Source organism: Manis javanica, chromosome 9, assembly GCF_040802235.1.
Source record: "Manis javanica isolate MJ-LG chromosome 9, MJ_LKY, whole genome shotgun sequence".
Lineage (NCBI taxonomy): Eukaryota > Metazoa > Chordata > Mammalia > Pholidota > Manidae > Manis > Manis javanica.
In genome coordinates, this window is record NC_133164.1 from 39,342,062 (window position 1) to 39,355,174 (window position 13,113).

General features: G+C 31.4%; 1 long non-coding RNA gene across 3 annotated transcripts in view; it reads left to right on the forward strand.

Moving 5' to 3' along the window:
• Window positions 1-13,113, forward strand: part of LOC140843514 (uncharacterized) — a 136,074-nt gene that overhangs the window by 97,668 nt on the left and 25,293 nt on the right. For all 3 annotated transcript variants that reach the window (XR_012121353.1, XR_012121352.1, XR_012121354.1), the window contains one exon: window positions 10,994-11,155. This is a non-coding gene — a long non-coding RNA (uncharacterized lncRNA). The remainder of the gene's footprint in view (window positions 1-10,993; window positions 11,156-13,113) is intronic.

Below are 13,113 nucleotides of genomic sequence, written 5' to 3' on the forward strand. Positions count from 1 at the left end.
TCAGATTTTAACCAAATTATTACACTGTCATTTGGATATAGAATTTGTCATTATTAAGTGTTGAGCATACTCTCCTTAGTTTGGTTCACCACACTGAAATTAGATATCACCACCCATCCAGAATGTTTTTTTATTTGCATCTACTTAGTTGAATAGAGATCATACATAATTGTGATTTCTAAAGTAATAGTTATACACTAGCCATGAAATTTGAGTTTTAATGAGTATACAGAAGAGACATGCCAGTATTTTATTTCCCCAAATTTTGTTAACCATAAGAAATGTTCTAAATAACCATAAGTTTGTGTAACACCAAGAAAGAAAAAGAAAAAGAAATGGCAATTAAACTCTGCTTGTCACTGATTGTCTCAAGCTGATGTTGGATATATTCTTTTTTTTTTTGAGAGGGCATCTCTCATATTTATTGATCAAATGGTTGTTAACAACAATAAAATTCTGTACAGGGGACTCGATGCACAATCATTAATCAACCCCAATCCTAATTCTCAACAGTCTCCAATCTTCTGAAGCATAACGAACAAGTTCTTACATGGTGAACAAGTTCTTACATAGTGAATAATTTCTTGCATGGTGAACAGTGCAAGGGCAGTCATATCACAGAAACTTGCAGTTTTGATCACACATCATGAACTATAAACAATCAAGTCAGATATGATTATTCATTTGATTTTTATACTTGATTTATATGTGAATCCCACATTTCTTCCTTATTTTTTATTTATTTTTTTAATAAAAGGCTGAAGTGGTAGGTAGATGCAAGATAAAGGTAGAAAACAATTTAGTGCTGTAAGAGAGCAAATGTAGATGATCAGGTCTGTGCCTATATACTAAGTATTAGGGAAAATATAGTTAACATTTAAAGAAATTTCTCCAATTTAATATTTTTCAGTTCATTTATGAACTTGTACTTTTGTTATACCTATGTCCATTCTTTAAGTAAGTGAAGTCATCAAAATATTTCTGAAATAATCATGCTTTAGAGGAAAGTTAAAGAAGTAAGCAAGTCCTCTGTTAAAGAGAAATGAAGATAGATTCAGGGATGATAAATCTTTATATAACAGGACAGGATGGGCTGGGCTGAGCTAATGTAGGCTGAGATAGGGTAGGATAGTGTAGAATAATGTAGAGAAGAGTAAAGTAGAATAGAATGAATGTGAGGCACAAATCTTTTAAAAGGAATCTTCTAATTTTATTTTTTTTAACTTTCAAGTTAATATTGCTCACAGTAAATTTGTGTTATTTGTTAATAAGAAACTACTGTTTTTGGTAAATCAATAATAATAGTAAAAACAGTAGTACCTTCCAATAGTTTAATTTGAGATACATTAATAACAGGCCAACTTCAGGGTTCTTACATCAAACATCCTACTTGATGTTCATGGCATCTTTAGGTACCATTTTTAGTCTTCACTTGACACAGGAGTAAAGTAGGCCTAGAAAAGTTAAATTATGTGACCATAGTACAGAATTTTAAGTGTTATAAACAGGGGTTTAGATAGTTTGAACAAATGTAGGACTGCACATATAACAAGTGCAGTGACAAAAAAAAAATTGCAATAGGAATCTCAACTGGGGGAATTAGACCGATGGAAGGTGTTGAAGTAAAACAATCTTCCTTGAGGAAGTCGTGCTTGGACTGACATCAGAACTGTGAGTAGGAGTTAATTAAGTGAAGTAGAGAAAGAAAGAATAAAATTCCAGAGAGAGAGAACAGCTCACATAAATGTACTTTGAGAAAAATGGGCATAGATAATGCAGTGATGGCTAGTGTGGAGTGAGAGGGGAGCTGTGAAATTGTGAGGCTGAACAGGAGTCCAGCGACCATCATTGAAGGGTTTTAAGGAAGGACTGAAGGTGAAATTATCTAATCTAATTTTCCTACCCCATATTGTATTCCATAATGGCTGCAGCAGTTTTCATTCCCACCAACAGGAGAGGAGGGTTCCTTTTTCTGCGCAGTCTTGTCAACACTTGTTATTTCTCATCTTTTTGTTACTAGCCATTGTAACAGGTGTAAGGAGATAATCTCACTGTGGTTTTGACTTCCATTTCTGATTATTAGTGATACTGAACATCTTCTCATATACCGGTTTGCCATCATATGTCTTAACAATTTGGGAAATTGAAAGGTGAAATTAAAAACTACTGAGGCATAAAAAGGGATTAATTTACCAACCCACTGGGCACAAAAACATTGTAATATTACACATTTCTATTATGCCATAAATAAAATAAAGACAAACCAACTAAAGTTCGCTAAAAAGAATGGGCATTTTTTCTAAAGAAACCTATGTAAACTTCCAATTAAAGGTTAAAGTGTAATTTATATTTCTAAAATACATTATAGGAAAATACAGTATATATTATAAATATAAGAAATATAAAATATTTCTAAAATACAGAGCCCTTTCTTTTATTCTTAGAAATACTTTTCATCCCTAAACCTCCGAAATAAGTTTAGAAAGAAGTTACTATCATTATGGAAGTTGGTATGTATTATGGAAATAGCATTAGTCCCATCCAGACATCTTGGTTCTGTTTTTATTCTATGACTTGATCACTCCTTGACCTTGGTCATGAAGCTGCTAATATAAGTGGTCCCTTTTTGTCACCTGAGGCTACGTGTCCTGACATTCCCCTGTGGAGAGGATACCTCGCAAGTGAAAAAGCACTCCTCGGAGCTAATCACTGTTAGCAACCTCGGTTGTCCCAAGGGCTCATCTGCACATTATGCATACATCATTGTATAGTCTTGAACTGAGGTATCCAGATACTGATTTTATTTTTATTGTGAAAGCAGTTCCCTGTTATATGAAGTCATCTCTTAACCTCTAGTGAGCTGCTAGGTGAAATAACTGATGTATCTTTCTTGTGTGATACAAGCAAATCAGTTTAAATGAATGGTGGTGATTCCAAGATACTGTTCTTTATAGTTGGGAAATAAAGACTTTTAAAAATGTAGTATAAATGACTTTTTAAATGCCTAATTTGATAAACACTCCTATGGAATTTAAAATTCAAAAAATTTCTTCCTTGGGTTAAAAGCCTTCTGATGCATACTGCCTGATAGAAATGCTGATTCTTTTTTTTTTTTACATATATCTTTATTGAACACCTGTAGTAAGCTTTCCTTACTTTAATATACTTTTTCCTATTTGTGATAAAATATATTGTGTATTTTCATAATAGGATGATCATATTTATATTATCAATATGTTGGTTTTTTCTCCCTAAAATAATTTGATTACTTTCATGCTTGAAAGGGAATTTATTTCTGAATTTGGGTTTTGAAAATTTTTGGAGATGTTTGCACAACAGAGCTTTGTATTAAAATCTAAACCCGATGTCAATGTAAACATGTATTAAGACTTAAAATATGCAGAGCACACACCATGGCACAATGGTATGAATAAAGAACACCATGTGACCAAAATGTTGTATTAATGACAACATTAATGAAGTTAACATTTCATTTATTGGGCATCTTAATGTTTACCTTCTTTTTTCCTGTACTTCTTTGATGCTGACTAAAATCTACCTATTAATGCATTAAAATTTATGTCTCAAATTCCATAAAGAAACTTATGTTCAGAATATATTTTTTCTGTGGGAATTAAATATTAACTTATAATAAAAACTGCCCTATTGAGATGCCATAGATTCTTGTTTTTGTAAAAAAATTTTTATTTTGAAATTTATCTGTTGTAAAAACTTGAAGTAAATAATCTTTTTCAGAGCTCTTGATCTTGTTTCCTAATTTACTAAAATTATCTCAGAGTTCCAATCATGTGAAACCCTAAATTTTAGGCATGTAGACTAATAAAGTATAAGAAAAATTATGGTAATGAGATAGATATATGACACCTTGTACTCAACATACTGTACTCAGTGACAGAATGGCACAACATATGGAAATCTAAGTATAAAGCAGTATGAGTATAAATTTGAAATTAAGTAAACAAGTAGTTCTGGGCAAGAAACTGAACTTGAGAAATCTGACTACAGATGTCATTCTAGAAACAAATCCTATCCAAAGCTGTAGGAATCAGCAATGGCAGTTCCAACTTACTGTCTATGTGAATATATGAATATGAACATATGAAATACATGTATATTTGTTAAACAAAAGCATACAAAGCAAAACCAATCAATAAGGGCTGTGTTGCGGGTCACTTTGGTTGACCCCTGTGTCATTAAAGTGACTTCAGCACTCTATGTTGAGCAGAAGCCAGATAGAAAGAATTTGTTTTGCTGTGTTTTCCCCATCCCCAGCAGCTCATATTTCTTTTATGCAAATGTGAGAAAGGTCTGCAAGTAATTCACAACCCCCAGCACCACACCACCATTATTCAAAACAGTAAACTTTTATTGTAATGTGGAGATAAGAACACATGTAGACCTTGGTGTGGTAGGTGGTCATTTATGGGAGGATTAAACTTTTATTGGAAGGAAATTTTAACAGAGGTTTATGATTATATTTTCAGCAAAAAGAGCAAACTCAAAAATGTTTGGAAAAATCTTTATTAAAAAATCCAGTAAATACTAATTCTTCAGAATAGCTGAAGCAAACTTGTAGGTAAAGGATGAGATGAGCATAATGCTAGAATAAGAAGATATAGGACTTGAAAAGTAAATTATCTGCTGTAAAGAATATTGAATATCATAAAGAAAAATTTGCACCTAAATTGGTACACAAATCTGAGCCATTGACAGTTACTGAATTTACCTTTGTTTGGGTAGATTAATCAAACAACATTACTTTATTTGAATTAAAGAAGAAAGGAAGTAAAAATAGTCACCTAAGGGGTTATTATCCTATGTGGTAGTATAAACAATTTTTCTTTAGACAGTGGAACTAAGAGTTCTCAATAGAAGACATGGAGAAGGAGAGTTGAAAAGATCCTGAATCTCTCTTCAATGCAAGAAGGAACAACTCAGATCTCATCCTTGGACACAACTGAGATCTTTACAATACCTATTTGAGTAATCCCACATTAAATCAGAGGGCTCAGAGCACCAGCATCAGTACTAGGTACCCCGTCATCAGTCCTGAGATAAATGCCACCATCCCAATGAGACTCTGGACTCCTGCCCTTGCTTCTTTGCCCAAAAACTGGGCTCTCATATCTGCTGCTTTATCTTTTTTGATGCCTACTGTCACTAAATCCTTGTTCTGGTCTGGGTCTCAATAGTCCCTCTCTGATGCTGCCTGCTGGAATCCATCTGGACTGTGAGATGCATCCTGCGTCACCCTGACTGAACAGTCTATGCTGTGCAGCTGGCTCAGTTCCTCTCATCTCTTGCAACTGAATGGTCCCAGTATACCTACTGTGTTTAATATCCACTTCCTGGATATTCACAAGCTGTCTTTCTGTCAGACCTACCATGCTTTATTTTGCTGTTTTCATAACCTTCTTTAATATTACTGCAACACAGGGAAAGAAGGGACATAGGAGAGCAGAAGCAAAAGAAGTTAAGAAGGAATCTTAAGATTCTATTTTTGCCCAATGGATGAGACAGAAATTAGAGGTCAGAAGGAAGAGCTCATTTTAGAGAGTTTTATAGAAAATGAATTTATAATTTTATAATAGATTAAAAATGGTAGAATACTGTGACCTGGTTTTGTACAAATATGTGTATAGCCCACTACATTGATTAAAAGTAGGATTTTTAATCCCATTCCTTTTCAAAGCAATTATCCTAATTAAATAACTATTTACTGAACCAGAAGCCTACATAGCAGTTTAAATTTCAGTATGGATACTCACAGTTTTACCGCCCTCTATTACAGTAATTACATGGACCCTGTGAAGCTACTGTCCCAATGATATCAGTCTTATAAGATAAATATTTTATAATTTAGAAATAATTGATTTTAAAAAATAAATCAGCTCTGCATGATATTCAGTAAATAATTGATCTACCAATCAATTCTTCCTATTTACATATGTAGGTGATTATTTTAATGAATTGCTTGTAAGGAAATCACAGTTCAAGATAATTTACTGTACCTTATGAAATCCCATCCTCATAATGCAGAAGACTTAATTGATCCATTTAAAAACCTTTCCATACAATAATAATCGTTCAGTTTTTAGTGAAGTAGATTTAAATGGCTGGAGCAATACACAAATTCTGAATAACATACATAAAATTTTCAAAAAAAACAATAAAATGTCTTTGTATTATAATGGTAAGTCCAAACAAAAAAGGCTGTATCACTACATTGAATATGCACAGTTAACCACAATAAAATATCTTATACTCTGACATTTTCCTCTGACAAATATGTGTTAAAGTTATTCTTAAATATTCTTAAAGCTTAGATATAAAACAGTGATTGGATTTATTCTGCTGTAAATTGTTTCAGTTTTAGTCCAACTTTATGTATTGAGAGAACATGTTTAAGCAGTCTCAAATCCAGATAACTCTGTTTTTTCCTAAAGCATAATGCCTTTCAGGAATAGTAATTTGGGACAGTTTTCTTAGGTACCATAAAATACACACAAATCATAATAGTTATATCATGCCCTCTGTCAATTATTATTTTTGCAAATTTCAGACAAACTTTTGTGAAAATTTTCTTTTAAACTGTGATTAAAAACTGACTCTGCCTAAGTCTTCCATCTGAACATATGTATCTAAGGTGCAGCTAAATTAATGAAGCAGTTATATCTCCTCTTACAGATAATTGCTAAGTAATTTAAAGGGTAATTTTAAGAATAATTCAAGGACAATACCAGGAAAGGTAAGTTACATGTTGACATATAGAGAAAAATGCAGAATGATTAATATATCTTTGCAATACCTGCTCAAAATATGGGCAGCAATTAAAATGGCTTAGAAGACTTGTGTCTTACTGTAATGGAAGTCAATATTATTAACTAGTACTCAATCTTATAAAACGTTTTGCTTTAATTCTAAGTATATTTCATAAATATTTCACAGGTTATGCAACAGAAGCAATTTACTTATTTAGATTTCGAAGATTTTTTCCATAACATGTGACCTAATAATCGAAAAACAGTATGGTATTGTAGAGGAAATGAACATTAACAGCTGTGATTTTCAGAGTGATCCTCTACCTGAAGTTCTGAGGAAATTCTCACAGAGAAGGGAAATATTTGAAAAGAATAGAAAATACTTACGGGGGAAGCCATCACATAAAAAGAGCTATTTCTTATTTTTTAAATAATCATAATCATAATTATACTGAGGTCTTGAAGGATAGAAGGAATTTTTCCTGTCAGAGGAAATGTGAAGGACCTTAAAAGTAGAAAAGCCCTTTGTGAACTAGTCTGAAGTTACATAGCTGTTTGCTAAGTCTTCTGCTGCATTTTGATCACAAATAATAATTTTTCACCTATACATTAAAAATATTACTTAACTTTACTTGAAGATAGTTTCTCCAATGAAATGTGTCCAACTAATAGAAGCCAACACAGGGACGAAATACTTCACTTAAAAGAGTTTTTTCCTTCAGAAATGACTTTTATGACCTTCTGTTTCCAAAAATAACTCCTGCCAACTGATAAACGAAGGTCAGGTATTACCTACCCTGGGTTACCTGATTTATGATAGTTTTAAAATAGAACTTTTTACATTACTGTTTAATCAACATCAAGTACCAAGCAACATGGTTATAAATGTTATAGGCATGATCTAAATTAGAACAGTAAGAGAAATAGAACATTATTTTGGCTGACATAGATATGCACATATCTATTTAGAAAAGTTTTGTTCAGTTGGATTTTGAGTTTTTTTGTTTGATTTTTGGTACTGGTTAATTCAAAAACTAAAAGCTAAAGATACCTTAAACACTGCAAGAAAATAACAGAGTAACTTATTGATCGGAAAGTTTTTTTAATGCAGCCAAATAGAAACTATTATGTGTCCTTACCCCAAGAATCAACTTACTCAAAGTTCATTCTGTTGTGGTCTTTCTAATTTACTGCAAAGATTCCAATGTATCTACTGTAAGTTTTTCAACCAATTTTGAGCAATAGCAATACGATGCCCTTACCTATATGATCCAAAGTTATTAAGGTGCTATTAGAATTTGGTAATTCTGCACACCTACTCATCATATGGCTATACAATTCTTTAATAAAATGTAACTCTATACTGAATATTCAATCAATTCTGTTTAACGAAAGAAAAGCAACAAGTAAAACTTTGAAATTGCTGGACTAGTGTGACAGGAAAAGAAAAAAGAAAATGTGCATTAAGCATATGTGTGTGTTTATGTAAAAAAACACTTTTATAAATCAGCATCCTTTACATTCTCAAATCTGTCCTTTCCGTATTTTTCTATTCTCATTTTGTAAGTTTAGATCCTAAATTTCTTGCCTAGAGAATGTTTTTCACCTGTTTCCAACTTGTTTCTTCACACTTAAATCTGGTCTAAGACAGAATAAGCAGCTATGGAGGTCGTTCCGGCTAGGATTGTTTTGCACTGTGATTTTAGGCATTAGTAAATATTTAGGAATATTGATTCTCAAGACAGAATTATCTGAATCAGCAAACTTAAGATAAATTGGTGATTTATTTCACAACTAATAATATATCTCAAATTGGAACCCAAAAGGAACTATTTATGCAGCTCTGGATTCATGTTCTTCTAACGAAAAAAATGTCAATCCATATAGTTCAATCACTATAATATGACTACCTATAAACTTGAACTTCTTAGAAAGTTAATAACTTTTGTTACTGTTTAAGACATGCTGAATTCAGATTCCATTATTTGCAAAGTATCTGGTTAATAATACACCGGACTTGGCTATAAAAATACTTTCACTGTTGTCTTGGTTTCTCCACTTACTAGATGTTTGACTTTACTTGCAATTAATTTAAATTTTTAAGGCTTAGTTTGCACAAAAAGTTATTTTCACAACTGACTGACATAATATATATAAATATATTTTGGCACTGTAAAGTTACACACACTTGAGGACTAGAATGATAATTAATCACCCACTGAGTAACCAATCATGGAATCTGGTTTCATGGACAATTGCATTCTTCAACAATCTGCCTCTACCCAGTATACCTAACTTTTATCTTTCTTTATTGATTGAAAAAAAATTGAACCATGATTAGAATAAAATAATGTTGAATTATTATGTTACTCTCTTTGCATGAAACAATTTGAAATCAAGGTATATCCATTTAATTATAACTGTAAGTTGTAACACTATGAAGATATCCTAGGCTACCATGTCCTACCCAAAATGATTCTTCTTTCAACTGAACATATCTTATGATACATACAGGTGATCTTAATCATTTATTTTCTTATAACATTATATCTATGTTGTTAAATTATTAAGTCAGTATCTCAAGGAATTTTAAGAAATGTCTCAAGGAATTTTAAGAAATTACCATTTGTAAATCTGTTCCTTTTCATTCTAATGATGCAAAACTTTAAAATATTGAATTTATTAGTGTCATTTGAATACTTACATTTCATATGCCCTTTACATTCATGTCTGCTTATTCAAATCTTTATCATTTTTGGAAACTTCTTGACTTTATTACCTTTAAAATGTCCATACAAAACCTAAAGTTCTATACTGCTCTGAATGACCATCCATTTTATATATTTTTTGTTTAATCTCTATCTTAATTGTTGCATTTATAAGTGCTATCATTTCCAACATGATTACAAGTTCTGTGAATATAAATACTATGTGTTGTATCTCTTAAATATCCTTTTTCTCATTCTGCAATTTGTACAAGAATCATTTTGCTGAAAAATCCTCATGATATGATAAAAATTTTGAAATTAAAACTTTCTGAACAGTAGAGATGGTATACTGACATTGGAGGTGAATTCACTAGTCTTATAAGTACATAAGATGATAAAGATAGCATATTAGACTATGACTTTTCATTAGTAATAATGGATACTGTATCTCTTTTGTTAATATTACCCCCACTGTTACAATGTAGATTTTTTCTTGTATGTATTATACAATTTTAGAAATATTTATTTTCCCATGGTTTTTATCTTTCATACAAATGCAAAAAATGCATTTTAGTTGTAGAATTCTGAGTTGTTGATTTTTATAATCCAGGCATTCCCAAGGTTTCAGAAACAGGATAATTTGAAACTTTATACAACTCAATGAAGGAGATATTTCTTAGATCCTCTCACAAAAATATGGGCATTTAAATATTTTATATAACACATAGAAGGCGCCTCTGTATTCAAGTTCTAGATGCCTTCTTTCCTCTTAGATGTGAGTGTAATGCTGTCTTAAGGCTCAGGACTATTTTATTTCAGCTTTACCTATTCCTGGAAGGAGGGCAATCTACTTTTACCCTGTTATGTGTGTTACTTTCTATATTTTTCCTACCCACTAAAGGAGTGACATGAAATGTGTTTTAACAGTTACTGAGACAAAAAGCAAAATGAACTTAACAAAAAAAGCAAAAACCTACATATATAGATATAAAGACATGCCTGCTCTATTCAAGTAAGGGAAATTAGAAAGACTAAGACTATGTATGTTCTCAAATTATGTTAATTCTGAAAAAAAATTATAAGAAATAAAAATAGTACACAGCATCCAATAGATATTACTTAGTTACATTTAGAGACATTAAAACATTTCTTCAGCAGATGAGCTTTTGAGAATACTGGATTTTTAAATAGTAGAGACATGTTCGAGTGACCATATTTCTATACTATTATATTGATAAGTAAATAATATGGCCAGTGTGTTCTTGGTTTTTAGTACTTCAGGTTTCCTAGTGTTCTAATTGTATGAATTATTTGACTTACAAGAAAGAAAAATAGAACAGCTTATTATAAATGTGATATCATTTTCTAGCTCAAAAGTAAAGTCATTACTGACAGTTATCAAATTTTAGGCAAGTCTTATATTTTAGTGGGAAGATACATATATTTAATGGTACTGATAACACTTATTTCATAACTATTAATTTTACTGTTTGCTTTAAATAGACAAAAACGTGTATCAGTAATAATGACAGCAAACTGCTGAAGATCACCAAGGAGGACTGCACCAGTACCTGCTCAATCAGCTCAGACTTCCCTTGGTAGGAGATATCTGAGCTGTGACTTGAAGGTTGAAGGATGAATGGAAGGAAACAGCTGGGAATGAAGGTATTTTGGTAAATGAAAATACATGGCAGTTAGGAAATTAGGAGCAAATCAGTGTGCCTAGAGACAGTTTGGAATTAGTTCATGAAGGAGTCCTGTAAGACATATTAAATGTGGGGCTTCAAATGTTGCTGATTTTGTAGTTTATTTTCATTTTTAAGTAAATCTACAATGCTATGTATAAGGACTCATTTTCAGAGCACTAACTGGCAATCTTAAGTAAATAGAAAAGAATTTGGGAGTAGCAGGATTATTAGTTATAGGGTGATGTTAAATACTCCATAAATACTCAGGGAGCAATATAAGTATATGAAAAGAGTGGTTATATAAAATTTTAATGTGAATTACAGTATAAGAACATTCATAAGCCCACTTATAACTAAGATAGAAGTTATATGAAAAATTCTTAATCTTACTATACTTGATGGGATCTGATTTTTGTATTTCATTCTATTTTTATTTTTAATAACTAATGCAGTTCTGACCTGATAAATTGATTTCATAATCAATTAATAGGTGATAATTCACATTTTAAAAAGGTACAGGCAAACAGGTATGAAGCTCTGAATTTCAATTTGGTGGTAGGGAGGGAAGATTTCTAAGTACAGTTGTCATAATAATAGTAACTAACATTTCATAAGTTCTCACTGGGTGCCAAGATCACTTCATAAATTATTTTATTCAGTCTTACAAAGTCCCCAGAAAATGTTTGAACTTTGTAACCAAATTTACTGATGAAGAACAAAGACAGAAATGAGTAATTTCTTAAGAATTATAGGATAAAATCTTAGAGAAGAAATTCAAACTTAACATCACCTTACTATGCATGTTGTAATTAAATTGTACTGCTGCTAAGCCCAAATTAAAACGGGCAAAAAAGATGAAAGAGGAGTAATAATGTTCAGATAAAGATAAATAATCTGAATGTAACATTTAAAAATTAATACATTGAGAACATGTCAATGTAATACTGGATGTAAGGCCAATATTAAATGGACGGGTATAAGGTTTAATAAACAATTTCTATAAATTTAGAGAATATATAAAATCTGGATTTCTCCATAATAAAATAGGAGTATCTTTTTGGAATACTAAATAAAATACTCATTTAACAAAATCATATAGACACACCGTGCATACACACACACATACATTTTAAAAGATGTGCAGACATCATATTGAAAAGATGAAGGGATGAAATATCTGGGTAATGAATTATTTAAAATGGGTTATGCTTGGTGAGCTTCTCAAAGATGTTAATGAATTAGTCATAAATGCTTTTAACTCTAAATATTTCTAGGAAGAAACATAAATGCTAATATATAAATTTGTATGTGTGATTCCACAGAATATTTACATGAATATCCTGAGGAGGCATTTTTAACATTGTTTCATTTTCTTTTTATACTAAAATGAGTTTATTTCCAGTCTCCTCCCTTTCCCCCAACTAAAAAGGCTCTTTTACCAGTGTACTTATAAGAAGACATTAACTTTAACATAACAAAATTAAATAGTATTTCCTTGGGTGACATGTCAATTTATTAAATTATAGCACTAGTAATTTAGACCCAGAACTCATTCTGAATCCTCATTTTACTATATAATAACCAACCACAATGAAAACATGAAAGAATGTCGTTTATAGCAGTGAATGATCATCGTAGTACCTCACCATGTTAGGTTACACTCAGCTAATGCCAGGTCTTTCTAACATTTCTTATACTAGTAATATAAAAATGGTAACGCCCTTCCAGGTCCAACTTAAATCTCATGTCTTCTATAAAACATCTGAGTATTCCTCAAAGTGCCGACCTGTTTTTACTTAAAAAATTAAAGTGAACTATGTTTGTTCTTTTGGTGTGCCCTGTCATACCTAACACATATATGATCATACTGTAAGTATTATTTGCATTTTAAAAAAACTACTTGTCTTCATAGTTAATCATGTAATTCCTTTTAAT